At 44.0% G+C, this 14,779-nt stretch overlaps 1 protein-coding gene and 1 non-coding gene across 2 annotated transcripts in view; both read left to right on the plus strand.

Moving 5' to 3' along the window:
* The first annotated feature begins 2,042 nt into the window (after window positions 1-2,042).
* On the plus strand, window positions 2,043-2,116 carry Trnat-ugu (transfer RNA threonine (anticodon UGU)). The gene has a single exon. It is a non-coding gene; the product is annotated as a tRNA-Thr (tRNA).
* Window positions 2,117-7,978: 5,862 nt separating this feature from the next.
* Window positions 7,979-14,779, plus strand: part of LOC126416479 (uncharacterized) — a 60,757-nt gene continuing 53,956 nt past the window's right edge. Inside the window, exon 1 of the mRNA XM_050084217.1 lies at window positions 7,979-8,131. The gene's annotated coding sequence lies outside the window, so the exon portion shown is untranslated. The remainder of the gene's footprint in view (window positions 8,132-14,779) is intronic.

The raw sequence follows: 14,779 nt of genomic DNA on the forward strand, positions 1-14,779 counted from the left end.
ACCTTTTTTGTGCGCGGTTTTCACTTCCTGAGGAATTCTTCCAGCGAGGGCTGTTACCTCCCTCCCCTGCGGCTAGCGTCATGTGATCGTTCCATTTCAAATCGCTCCGTACGCATACTCCCAGATATTTAATGCATTTACTGTTTTCAGTGACTGTTCGGCAATCGTTTGATCATACCAGAATATTTCATTCCCCCTATTTACGTGCAGATGGTTAGCATCGAGTCCCTTTGCCAACATTCGAACCCTCTGCTTTTCACCACAAATGCGCTTCTCTGTGTACAACAGCAGTATCCGCAAACAGACTCATGTAGCTTCCCGGGCCATTTATATAGACTGTCAAGTCCCATTAATTTGACCACCTGTTACAAGCTTGAATGACCACCTTTTGCAGCAAGGACAGCTGCGAAACGTACACGAAGAGTGTCACTGAGGTTCTGTAAGGTATCGACAGGGATGTTGAGCCACGCCGATTCCAGTTCAGAGGCGAGGTAAACCAGGTTTCTGGGTTGAGGATCCATGGAGAGAACAGACCAATCGAGGTGGTCCCACAGACATTCAACTGGACTTAAGTCCTGTGAGTTTGACAGCTAGAGGAATACAGCAAACTCATTCTGATGCTCTTCGAACCACACATGTACACTCCAAGCTGTGTGAGCGTTGCATAGTCCTGCTGTCAGATACCATTTTGCCGAACAAAAACAGATGTATGTAGAGTTGGATATGGCCCCAAGGTTAGGTGCAGACTTGTTCATTGATCCACTGTGCCTTCCAGAATGACGAGGACCCAGGGAATGCCCTCCGGCCTGGACCCCTAGCAGATTGTAGCAGGGTGGTGGCTGCTTTCACACGTTTCACCCCGTACACGCCAAAGGCCATCTGCCCGCTGTCCGATGGAACATAAAAAGTGATTCATCTGAAAACGCCACCTGTCGCCACTCAGCAGACTTCCAGTTGTGGTACTGGCGTGCAAATTTTAGCCCGCGTCGACGATAAACAACAGTCAGCATGGTTGCATGAACCAGGCCCCTGCCACGGAGGGTAGTAAGCGGCAACGTTCGCTGAACGGTTGTTGAGAAGACCCTTGGTTCGTCTGGGTGGTCAGTTGGTCAACATTTGCACGTCTATCCGCCCGTACACTTCTCTGCAGCCATCGTTTATCCCTGTCATCTGTGGGCCCATGGTTCAACACAGTTGCCTCGGAGCGAGTTTTCACTAGCGCCATTTTGCCATGCACGGTATTACTTTAACCATAGCGGCAAACGAACAGTTTACAGACTTAGCTGTTTCGGAAATGCTTCCACCCTCGACCCGAAAGCCAATGACCACGACCTTTCCGACGTCATGTATGGCTCTAGGGGGTTGGGTTGGGTTGTTTGGGGGAAGAGACCAAACAGCGAGGTCATCGGTCTCGTCGGATTAGGGAAGGAAGTCGGCCGTACCCTTTCAAAGGAACTATCCCGGCATTTGCCTGGAGCGATTTTAGGGAAATCACGGAAAACCTAAATCAGGATGGCCGGACGCGGGATTGAACGGTCGTCCTCCCGAATGCGAGTCCAGTGTGCTAACCACTGCGCCACCTCGCTCGGTCCCGACGTCATGTAAATCGCTCCGTTTCCACATTACGACAACGACTGCACTGTTTTCCGCGTTCACCTGACATGTGTTGTATACCCTTCATTCCTAGTGCTCCCACCTGCTGTCTCTGAATGATTATTCCTCGCTGACGTCGAACATAGGCTGTGGTCACATTTATGTGACTATATGGATATGATGTCTGTTCTTTCGGAGATGTCCGAAAGAACAGACTCCATATCCATTTAAGTTATAGTTCTGGCAATACCGGCCATGACCTTCTTCTTCTGTGCGGATGCACACATATTCCCCGAACTCTTACGGGACTTGGTAAGAATGTCTCCCACGAGTAATGAGTGTGTTGGGATGAGACACTACGAATGTAGTGTGTGGACATACAAAGTGAGAATGTGGGTCTCGCGGGAGGCGTCCGCGAGATTGTCCCTGCAGTCGCACTATCCTCTGTCCCCTTGGTGGCTCAGATGGATAGAGCGTCTGCCATGTAAGCAGGAGATCCCGGGTTCGAGTCCCGGTCAGGGCACACATTTTCAGCTTCCCCCGTTGATATATATCAACGCCCGTCACCAGCTGAAGACAGTGCCGCCCATCTTCATATTCGTAGTTACACAGTGACCCATCATACAAAAACTCTATCAGTTTCACTGTCATGATGACTCTTCTGGAGACTAAATAACTCCCTTGTAGGAGTCAACATGGTTTCCACAAGCACCGACCATGTGAAGTCTGGCTTACTCTGTTCGTTTATGGGATGGTAACAGACTGCAGAGCTAGGTTTGAAACTCACGGAACTTCTAACGTTATTCACTAGGCCATTTATCTATATTGTGAATTGCGATTGTCCTGTAACACTCAGAGCCGGCCAGTGTGGCCGAACGGTTCTAGGCGCTTCAGTCTGGAACCGCGCGACCGCTGCGGTCGCAGGTTCGAATCCTGCCTCGGTCATGGATGTGTGTCATAATTAATCGCCATAATTGTACCTTCTGGGGTGCTGTAAATCCCCATGTTACACTTGAACATCATTTAAACTTACCAGGTGCGCAATATCAGCTTTTGGCATCATAGGTCTGGCATTTTTTTCATTGAGGAGAGGTCTAGTGATGACGGGATTTAGTTTCAGAAAGATGGAGGACCTCCCCACTATCCTTGCAACGTAAGAGCTCACCTCGATGCAGTTTCTTCAGTCACATGGATTGAAGGAAGACGTAGCACTGAATACCCTGCGCGTTCCCCAGACGTCACGCAAATTGACTTCTTTTTATGGGGATATCTCACGGACAGAGTTTATTGGACAAAACCCAGAACAACTGATGCACTGGAGTCAGAAACTGAACGACGATGTCGAGAAATTCCAAAAGAACATTGTGGTAACGTAGGTGAATCCATTGGTTCGCGTTATCAGCTTTGTCTGGACAATGACCATCATCAATTTGAACATTTGTGAACGTGATTCTTTAAGTACATTCTTCTTCTGTAATTCAAGCCCTTAAACTTGTCTCTACGTTCGTAAATAAAGTTTTTATATTCATTCAGAGTGCTAGGACATTTTTTGAGACATCCTGTACTTTATGGTGCGCTCTAAATTACTTTTACGGCTAAGATTTTCTCTCTTTTAGGAATGAAATGCTGTGGGACCACCAAAACGATCATGCTCGACTCTGCTGGATGTGCCTCCATATGGCGAGACGCGTGAACATATAATGCACGCAGGAACGCTGACGAACATGATCGTTTTGGTGGTCCACATTTTATGGTGTCGGGAGGCATACCGTTCTATAGGCGTCTGATTTCCAAGTTTTTGGACACGTACGCCCATCAGTCAACGGAATTGTCACTGTACTCTTTCCCCATGCGCGTCTTTTCAGGTGCGCCTTCGGCCCTGACTTCATTATCCTGGATGACAATGCGCGACCACATCGAAGAACGCAAGTGGAGGAGTTCTTCAACCTCAATAAGCATTTGAGAGATGCGTTGGGGAGACGTATTCCACCAAGTCCACAAGCATCTACGACCTTCCGACAGTTGTCAAACGCACTGGTGGAGCAATGGAAAGCCCCAACATAAGAACCTCTTATCAACCTCGTGGCCAGCGTGGGAGCACGTTGCAGGTCAATCACAGTCGTCCACGTTATTGAAAGAACCATGTCCCGCTTTTTGTAATGTCCAGAGGACCATCATTAACTGCGGTGGCTTCAGTGTAATACACTACTGGCCATTAAAATTGCTACACCAAGAAGAAATGCAGATGATACACGGGTATTCATTGGACAATATATTATACTAGAACTGACATGTGATTACATTTTCACGCAATTTGGGTGCATAGATCCTGAGAAATCAGTACCCAGAACAACCATCTCTGGCCGTAGTAACGGCCTTGATACGACTGGGCATTGAGTCAAACGGAGCTTGGATGGCGTGTACAGGTACAGCTGCCCGTGAAGCTTCAACACGATACCACAGTTCATCAGGAGTAGTGACTGGCGTATCGTGACAAGCCAGTTGCTCGGCCACCATTGACCAGACGTTTTCAATTGGTGAGACATCTGGAGAATGTGCTGGCCAGGGCAGCATTCGAACATTTTCTGTATCCAGAAAGGCCTGTACAGGACCTGCAACATGCGGTCGGGCATTATCCTGCTGAAATGTAGGGTTTCGCAAGGATCGAATGAAGGGTAGAGGCACGGGTCGTAACACATCTGAAATGTAACGTCCATTGTTCAGAGTGCCGTCAATGCGAACAAGAGGTGACCGGGACGTGTAACCAGTGGCACCCCATACCATCATGCCAGGTGATACGCCAGTAAGGCGATGACGAATACACACTTCCACTGTGCGTTACCCGTGATGTCGCCAAACACGGATGCGACCATCATGATGCTGTAAACAGAACCTAGGTTACTCCGAAAAAATGACGTTTTGCCATTCGTGCACCCAGGTTCGTCGTTGAGTACACCATCGCAGGCGCTCCTGTCTGTGCTGCAGCGTCAAGGGTAACCGCAGCCATGGTCTCCGAGCTGTTAGTCCATGTTGCTGCGAACGTCGTCGAACTGTTCGTGCAGATGGCTGTTGTCTTGCAAACGTCCCCATCTGTTGACTCAGAGATCGAGACGTTGCTGCACGATCCGTCACAGCCATGCGGATAAGATGCCTGTCATCTCGACCGCTAGTGATACGAGGTCGCTGGGATCCAGCACGGCGTTCGGTATTACCCTCCTGAACCCACCAATTCCATATTCTGCTAACAGTCATTGGATCTCGACCAACGCCAGCAGCAATGTCGCGATACGATAAACCGCAATCGCGATAGGCTACAATCCGACCTTTATCAAAGTCGGAAACGTGATGGTGCGGATTTTTCCTCCTTACACGAGGCATCACATAACGTTTCACCAGGCAACGCCGGTCAACTGCTGTTTGTGTATGAGAAATCAGTTGGAAACTTCCCTCATGTCGTCACGTTGTAGGTGTCGCCACCGGCGAGGACCTTGAGTGAATGCTCTGAAAAGCTAATCATTTGCTTATCACAGCATCTTCTTCCTGTCGGTTAAATTTCGCGTCTGTAGCACGTCATCTTCGTGGTGTAGCAATTGTAATGGCCAGTAATATAAAAATGTCATTTCTGTTCGGCTTATTGTGCATTTCTTTCAGTTACCTTCTGTACCTACACTGTACCAGTTCTTTCTATGTGTGGTCCAAGTTTCATCGAGCTATGATACGTGGCAACACATTATCGAAGATTACTTTCTCCTGAAGTTGTCAGACTAGGGTTATGTGGGGCCTGTGAAAGAGCACACATGGGAAACGTGTCGAAACCAGTAACTGTATCTGGTTGTGAATTTGAGAAGACGAGCAGTTTAAATAGCTGGGATCGACCGTCACGAAAAACAACGATATCTCGCCCAAAATTAAACAACGGCTAGTGTTATCCAGTAGAGCGCATTTTGATCTAATAAAGCTACTTCCTTCGAGGTTCGCATCCCGCCTCACTAAATTAATGATCTACAAAAAAATTATGAGACCAGTACTCACATACGACTCTGAAACGTGGCCACTGACGGTAAGGAACATCAGCATGAAGGGTCCCTTTGACAGAAAGTTATTCAGCGGAATAATACACATCCGCTGCCAAGGAGGTAGGTTGTGCAACCGTGTGTTATGCAATATGTAATGAACTATCAGAAATAGTAATGTCAGCAATATTGAGGTGGGGAGGTATATGGAACGGGTAGGTTATACAGAGGGCCAAAGAAATTCCGAATGGCAAAGAGGGCGTTATCAGCCGAAAAGCAGGTGGATAGACGGAGTAAAAAGGACCTAAAGAGAATGGGATACAGGAAATGGAAACCACTAGCGCAGAATCCAGACTTGTGGCGGAAAATCTTTGAAGAGGCAAAATATCACTACGAAGTATAGAGCCACTGAAGAAGAATGGTCCTAAAACAGCCCCTTGAGGTACTTCCGAAGATAGTTTTACGACGGAGGATTTCTCTCCGTTATTAATGAGATGCTCTGTTCCATTTGCTAGGATCTCTTCAGTCCAATCAGAGAGATGCGTAACTTTAAAGAAGAAGAAGCAGAGGAGAAGTCTGTCTGGGCAAAAGTTCTCGTGTAGTGTCAACCGAGGAATCACACTACTTAATTTGGGATATAAAATACTCTCGAATATACTATTCGACGGAATACTGCCGATCACAGAGAGGGAGACGGGGCCATACCAATGCGGATTCCTTCCTGAGGAGTCAACTATAGATCAAATATTCACCTTGAGACAAATCGTGGAAAAAACAAACGAATGCGGAGTTGGCACGCATCACCTCTTTATAGATTTTAAAGCAGCTTATGATAGCACAAATAGAGAGCAGTTATATCAACCTCTACATGAACTGGGAATCTCGAGAAAGTTGGTAATGCTGGTGAGAATAACAATGAGCGAAACACAAGGTAGTGTAAGAATATGAGGAACGATGTCCAACACATTGAGTATTAAAAATGAAGTGGGACAAGGGGATGCATTGGCATGCCGCCCTGGAGAAGGTGATCAGAAACGCAAATCTTCTGAATAGGGGAACGATCCTCTACAGCCGGCCGCGGTGGTCTCGCGGTTAAGGCGCTCAGTCCGGAACCGCGGGACTGCTACGGTCGCAGGTTCGAATCCTGCCTCGGGCATGGATGTGTGTGATGTCCTTAGGTTAGTTAGGTTTAAGTAGTTCTAAGTTCTAGGGGACTGATGACCACAGAAGTTAAGTCCCATAGTGCTCAGAGCCATTTTTTTTTTTTGATCCTCTACAAATCAGTGCAGATACTGGCCTACGCAGATGACTTAGATATATTAGCAAGAACCCAAAAAGCAATGGAAGAGACATTTACAGCTCTTGAACAGGCCAGTAGGAACATGGGGTTAATTATTAATGAACAAAAAACAAAATACATGACAGGTGGAAAAGCACATAGAGAAAATATGCCAAATGCAATAACAATGGGCAATTATACATTTGAGAGAGTTGAACATTTCAAGTATCTAGGCTCGACAGTTACACATCTAAATGATATCTCCTATGAAATTAAGCAGAGATTAATAGTAGCCAACAGAGCCTATTTTACCCTAACAAGAATTCTATCCTCAAGGCTCCTGACTCGTACCAAAAAATTAACTATGTATAAATCACTTATATGTCCAGTGCTTACATATGCCTCTGAAGCGTGGGCATTAACAACTAAAGATATAGAAACACTGGATGCATTTAAAAGAAAGTTACTTAGACGAATTATCGCCCCAATCTGTGAAAGAGGAAGATGGAGGAGGAGATACAACCTTGAGCTGTATAACATATACAAAGACCAACCCATCAGAAGGATTGTGAAATCATCCAGACTGAGGTGGGCGGGACATGTGCCTCGCATGAATGATACAGAACTACCAAAAAGAATATTACAAGGAAATCCAGGAGGGCAGAGAGGACGTGGCCGACCAAGAGCCAGATGGGACGATGGAGTAATCGAAGATCTTAGGAAGATGGGCTATAGAAACTGGAGAGTATTGGCAAAGAACCGAGGGAAATGGAAGGAAGTTGTAGAATAGGCCAAGGCTCATCATGAGCTGTAGAGCCAAGAAAGAAGAAGAAGTGTCAACCGAGGCAAGAAACTCCAAGATAAACAGCAGCTGTGTGAGCGGCCCTAAAGTCTTCGATGGTTGTCTCAGGGTCAGCTCGGGACTCCCAAACATTCGTGACGTAATTCACAGGACCTGTGGCGGTGCCCGCGCGAGGAGTACATCGCGGGCTCGGTGAGTCAGTTGAGCGCACGATGACGTAGCCGTGGCGGCGGTGGAAGGCAGCGGTGGGGAGCGAGGAGCGCGCCAGCGCTGCGGCCAGTCAGTTGCCTGCTGGAAGCCGTGCGGAGCAGTACGTTTGCTGACGCGCTCCTCTGTCCACAGACTAGTAGGCAGTCCGCGCGACACGCACTCGGCGCGGCGCGGTGCTTCAGGGAACTGCCACTTCGGCGCTGCTATCATCCTCAGCTTGTGACAAGGTTAAAGGTAGGTTAGCCACGGACTTCCCCGTTCTGCGGCGCTGTCAGGATGTGCCAGCGAGGAAGCGACTGGGTGTGTGTCGTGCTGCGTGCATATTGTATGAAACGAAACGAGACAAAACATCGTTAAAAAAAGTCAGTGTTGCCGAAACAAAGATTTTAGTGACACTTCGAATGTGTGTGTGGTGTGAACCTCCAATAAAATTCGAAACGAAAAAGAAAAGAAAAAACCAAATAAGTGGTTTACCTCGAGAACAAGAAAGTGTTGCTACTTGGAATTAGAGGGAATGTGCTTTCGTAACATAATAAAGAAAAGGGAGACGGAGTATGCCGCTAGTGCTACGCCGGAAGACGGAATATACGAAGCACAGTGACGGAGAGTTTCATCTACAGCTATACTTTGCCAACCACTCTGATATGCAAAGTAAAGGGTACGTTATTAGGGTTTTCACCTTTCCATTCACCCATGGATCGCAGAAAGAACCATTTTTTAAATGTCTCCGTGCACTTTGTAATTAATATATTCTTGTCCTGACGATCTCTACGGGAGCGATACGTAGGGGTTGTACTATATTCCTGAAGTCATCTTTCAAGGTTGATTTTCCGAAACTTTGTAAGTAGGCTTTCTCGGGGTAGCTTACGTCTCGCAATCCGTCATATACTTCTGAAGGCTATACAGTACCTTATCGTGAAACAACTTCTCAGTTCTGCACTAATCCTCTTCATTTATTGATTATTTTGACACTTTATCATTTCTAAGAGAGTTTCTACCATTTTCTTGCTTGGTTTACTTTCCCAAATTTTTTACTACCAATATATTTGTTAAAACTCAGTTTCATTTAAATAAGCGTCGAAAAGGTTTCCTTGTCATTTCTTGGATAGTTGCTGTGAGGCTCCTCTGTTCATCTACCCAAAAAATCTTTCCGTTCCGCCCAGCACGTCTTCGTTTGCCTTCTCCATAGCAACGTTTCCATGGCTACTTAGCGCTTCGTGTCCATCTGCCCTGTGTTCAGCCTCCACAGCCATACAGCTACATATTATAAAGGAACGTCGTAACAGATTGTTCTCTTTTCTAATATTCTTCACATGTAGTAAGGTAGGACTTTGATGAAGAGTTGCATAAAATTCTCAATGCCAAGAGCGTCAGTACGCGACGATTTTGCTGCAGCAAACCAAATTATTTACACGATTTGGTTAGAATGTAGTAGTGGCTCCTGCAGAAAAGTTGGCGGCCAACTTATTTCTAGGATAACCCGAGGTCTTGGGTTAGGTTGGAAGGTGCGATATGATTCTAAGCTGTCGAAGTCGACGAATGTGAATTAATACGAAGCAAAGGTTGTGGAAACAGATTAACCAGTAGCGAAGCCTGATGTCAAATGTTCGACCCATATGTATGGGCTCTTTTCGTTATAAGAATTCAAAATTACAAGACAAATTCAGAAATCCTTTATTAGAAATTAGACTAGTTTGGACGAGTGTTCTTATGCATATTACATACATATTTGGTAAATAATCTCTGAAAAATTAAATGTGGTCAACTAGGTAACTTTTACATAAGATTGTTAGAAATAACAGTAGTGAGCGTATTGTGAAGACATAATTAATGCTCCCTAAGGTGAAATTTTACGAACTGTTTTCAAAAACATCGCGCATTACTTACAGATACTGTGGCTAATCACTAAAAACCTCGTTCAATCACTAATGTGAAAAAGTGATACAATAAACTAACATGTTATGTTGTCGGCATGAGATAATGAAATGGGATCCATTGATTGTATTATCTGTTGTATGTAGGTGGCGACTAGACAGGTGAAAAAGCGTTATTTGTTCTTTATGTACAGTGAATAGATCACATAATTGTTTAAAATGCTTTTGATTCGTCGTAATTTACGCAACTTCTGAAAATGTTCTTACTGCTTATGTTCTTGAATTAGGACGCTCCGTACTAGCCACCGTGTATTGTTTACTATATAATGCAATTCGAAGGTTGTTTCGAACAACTCAATGCCCTACGAAGCATGGTCCTATTGCCATTATCTTATTCCAGTCTTCGAATTGACTCAATCAGCCAGTTATGGTCGGGACCTACAGTTTAACAGAACCCACGAATGACAGTGCAACTCGGCATTTTTTGCATACGGAAATCCTTGCCAGAAGTGGACAAATGGTGACTGGGGTTTGAACCCTAAATCAAAGGACTTGTAGACACAGTCTCATCCATGGAACTACCGAGACACACGTATTCTTCGGCTGACCTGATACATTGATGACAATGACACTGAAAACAGTGGCTATGTACTTCTAAACTGATGTTTCGACTTATCAGCCTGAGACAGGCAATGGAGCCACCGATTGGCTCGTTTTTGAAAGTAGGCGATAACACGGCAAGAGAAAAAGCTCCGTTAATGCTAACTAGTTTTGATCCACGATTTACTTCCCCTTGACAGGCTGAAGTGCTTGTACTGACATCATCCAGTGGGAGAGGTTGTATTATGAGTCACTGTCAGTTCCAGCGTCCTGTTCGGAAGAGACTGAGAAACCAGTTGATGACCAGTCATGTCCGGTTTCGTGCGGCTCTTAGGCCAATGAAAGATGCTTCTCGTTTTGCATGTTTCCTTTAGATTGGCTAATATTTCAGGGAGGCTACTGATGCGACTTGTCTTCGTTGGGACGCAACTTAGCTCATCTGGAGGGCAGCCTCTGAACATCTGGCCTGTTTATCTGTGGCACTGTTGAAGGCTTTTGGTGTTATCCGTCTGAAACGAAATAGGAAGTCTACAGAAACTGTGCATACAGCAGACGCCCTTCACGGTTTAGGGAAAAAAAAACAGCGAAAAATAAGTATTTTTAGGTACTAATCATTTCATTGTTTCTCTACATATTCGTCTTTAAACTTCGTACTTTTGTACGCGTTCGAACCAATTCTGAAAATACCAATAATCTACCCTCCCCCAATTGCTTAAGGAATGGAACCCCCGTGTATAAAACATCTGCTTCACGCATCTCAATGTTTATGACGCCAAATCTCTTTAACTCTATGTAGTGCAATGCTATAATTTTGCAGTGTAATGCAGCGCTATAATTTTGCAGGTACATGCAATGGTATATGTGGATACTATCTGTGAAATGTGTTGCGAATAGATTAAGAATTTAAGAAGTGATAAATTAAAACATCATGCCTGAAACTGATGTTTTACTGCATGAACAACGAAGATGTAGTTAGCAGTAAACTTTTTCCTTTCATTACTGCCCCTTGTGAAGGATGTCAGCCAGAAAAAATTCGAATAGGTTTGAAATTGTGTGTGAAGTTTGTTGTAAATCGTTAAGGGTTCTTCTTTTCAAATACTGGATCAAAATAAGTCCGGGTAATTGCGCGCCGTGAGTTAAGACTGCCTCAAGACACATAAACGGTGTGTAATGTAATACTTGCTTTACGTTGTTGAACCTTTAACGTAAGATTATATCTCTTAATACGCAGGTTATGACAGCAGTTTAAATTCGGTCGATAATTATATGAAATACTGAAAATCATATTTTTGTTGCCCCTGAAAGCCATTGGATAGACAACCTGCAGTTGCAATACTGCGCCGTGAGCGGGGTTAGCTAATTAGTATACATCATAGAGGTCGCGATATGACCTGTGAAATTAAAGAAACAAGCGATCATTTTCGTGAGTGCTCCGCAAACGAATCACTTTTGCTGGTCTCCGGTTCGTCTATTAGCACCTAGACACTTGGTACCTTCTTAATTCCAGCTCGTATGAATAAGAATCAAAATTCGTCTCCCATTACGGTATTGTATACGGATGTTGTATTTTCTCAGTCGTTGTATATTCTCAGTCGTTGTCGACACGAGCGTGTTTTTGATCTTCCATTAAACTGTACGATACCCTTCGTGAACAGACCCTTGTCACAGTTAAATCCTTATGCAAAATTGGACGTACTACGGTCTGTTCTGAAGCAGATTGATTATCACGTGTTGAACGGGGTGGTTTCAGGCACTGAAAAAAGACATCCAACAGAAACTTTCGTACGATGTTTGCATTTTCTCACAAATGCTTGGTTTATTAAAGGCTCATTGTAAATGAACTGTTCAGCCGGTTTTCGAGCTGCTGTTGCTTTAACAACAACAAATGGACAAATTTTAAAACAACTTAAAAGCTGATCCTTGTACGAATATTGACCGACACTCTGCTTTCAGTGTTTATTAATATCTGTAGACTGGTTTTATACAGATCACTATCAGCTACAATTCTTTGTTGTCCTCCTTAAATTATTTTATTCTGCAACATGATCCGGCGTAGTAAATATGACAAGACAGTAAAATTTAACGTACAGAAATTGTAAATCAAGGAGCCACATAAGAACCTGAACACGGCTGTTGCTATAACGACTCACTGTTTATTTTTTTCTACGAGCAGTCGTTGTAAAAAGAGAAGCTGTTGGTACGGATAACGATTGTCATACTCTGTGCCTATTACAGCCTCACAATTTCTTTGCTGCATTCTTCAGAAAATGACGATAATGTACATCCAAGCAAATTAAATCCATTGCGTTAACTGAAACTGGTGCACGTCGCTGCGTTGCCCAAACCTCGCACAGTGTCTGGTTGTCTGTAGTTAGACGGGTTTAGAGTTTCTGAGTGAGGTCCAAGTTTATTTGGGTACTGTTCTCTTGTTTTAGAGAATGTAGAGCGCAAATCAAAACAATGTCATTCTGAGGAGCTAAGGAGAAACTTAGAACCATAATTCATCTTCGTAAGAGCGGAAAAAATCGGATTAACCAACGTGCCTTAGCTAGATGTTTTCAAGGTCGTCTGATCAAAAGCATGAGGTACGGGACTCGTATTAGGGAGTAATGGAGTTCACATCACGGCAAGTCTGACGTACACCAGGAAAAGGCAAGATATTTCCCTCGACAAGGATACAGCCCAATTCCTACATCTGTGCTCGTTCTGCCTCTACAATCATCTCGACATCGATGGATCATTTTATGACAGTCGTACTTACGTAGATTAAGGGACTCGTTATTTCTGCTCTAGCGATATTAAGCAACATAAAGCTGTTCCAAATTGATGATATACATGGCGGTTAATCAGTTCGAACATAGACATAAATAACTTGATTTCAATCGGAAAGTTACTCAGTAACTTTATTACGTACTATCGTATTCCTTTAGAACTTTATGCCATAATGTAGCTAAAATATATTGCTCATTGCCTTACTGGTATAATATTAAACAGTAGAAATTTTAAGCCCACAGCATCTCGGCTATTTCCACATTGCTCAGCAATGAAAAAAATGGATGATCAGTTGATATTCTACTTCCAATTAATAATACATATCGTTGGATAACATTGTCACTTGCTGCATGTAACATCAAAAAGCGCCGTGTGAATATAATGTATCATTTCCGGTTACACTGGCTTTGCATTTTTCCTGTATTTTGTCGGAATGCTATCGGCAATAATCGGTCGATATCGTCAGCCCTGCCCCGTTATGCATTATATGTAGAACTACGCACTTTCTGATTCGTTGGGGCTTTCCCACATTCGCAGTTTACAAAATATAGACTTAACGCAAGATAACACTGCAGAAAATGCATTTCAGCGTGTAGCGTGTGAACTCAAAATATTCCCCGCGCTTTATCTTCGTCTCGACGAACTTGTTTATCTAAGATAAGCTTGCAAATATTTGCCGTGTAAAGACGTGGCAACGAAGCTCCTGGTTATCACGTTATACACAATCTGTCTTTTTTTTGTGATAACCAGTTGCTGTGACAGTCACCGTAATTCAGTAACGTGCAGTCAAATGCAGACGAGGTGGATGGAAAAAAGTAATTAAACTGTTCATTATTTCAAAAGTAGTCGTCATAACTGTTAACTTATTTATAACACTGTGAGACAAGACAACCAGTTCCGTCTTGGAAAAATGGTCGCGATTGTCTACGGAAATATGATTGAACACAGGCGTGCATCTCTTAGTCCGAAGAAAAATCAATAGCCACGAATAAATATGGAAATGGCGTGGCGTTAGATTGGGACTACATAGAGCATGGGTAACCATCCTTTTTTACCAACCATCTACTTTTGTGTCTCTGTTAGTACTAAAATTTTCGAACCGCCCACCGGCTCCGCAGTAGTACAGATTTTTAAAGTACGTAAGCAATTTTACTTTATAATGTTCGTAAATCAGAGTTACAGAAAGTTAAAGCACATAAATATAAGTACTTACAAAATAGTTTGTGTCAATTTTTTATGAAAATTGAATGAAATATTTTTAAAACTTTTGCCTCCTACATTTCACCAAGAAAGCTGGAGCGCAGACTAGTGGGCGGTAGGGACCAGCTTGACTACCACTGGCACAGAGGATGTGGGCGGGCCCACGTGTCGCCAAGATCGTTTCGACTAAGCTGCAGAAGTTTCTCTGGGAAGCCCTTACGCATCATGCAGAGCCCTGACCTCTATCCATATGATTTCCATATTTTTGGAGTCCTGGAGAAAGATATTCGTGGCTGTCAGTTTGCTTCGAACGCAGAGGTGCACGTCTTTTTACAATCCTGATCCAGAAGGCAACGGCAAACATTTTTGCATGAGGGCATTGACCGTCTTGTCTTACAGTGGGATAAATGTATTATCAGTTACGGTGATTCCTTTT

This window comes from Schistocerca serialis, chromosome 8 (genome assembly GCF_023864345.2).
Source record: "Schistocerca serialis cubense isolate TAMUIC-IGC-003099 chromosome 8, iqSchSeri2.2, whole genome shotgun sequence".
Lineage (NCBI taxonomy): Eukaryota > Metazoa > Arthropoda > Insecta > Orthoptera > Acrididae > Schistocerca > Schistocerca serialis.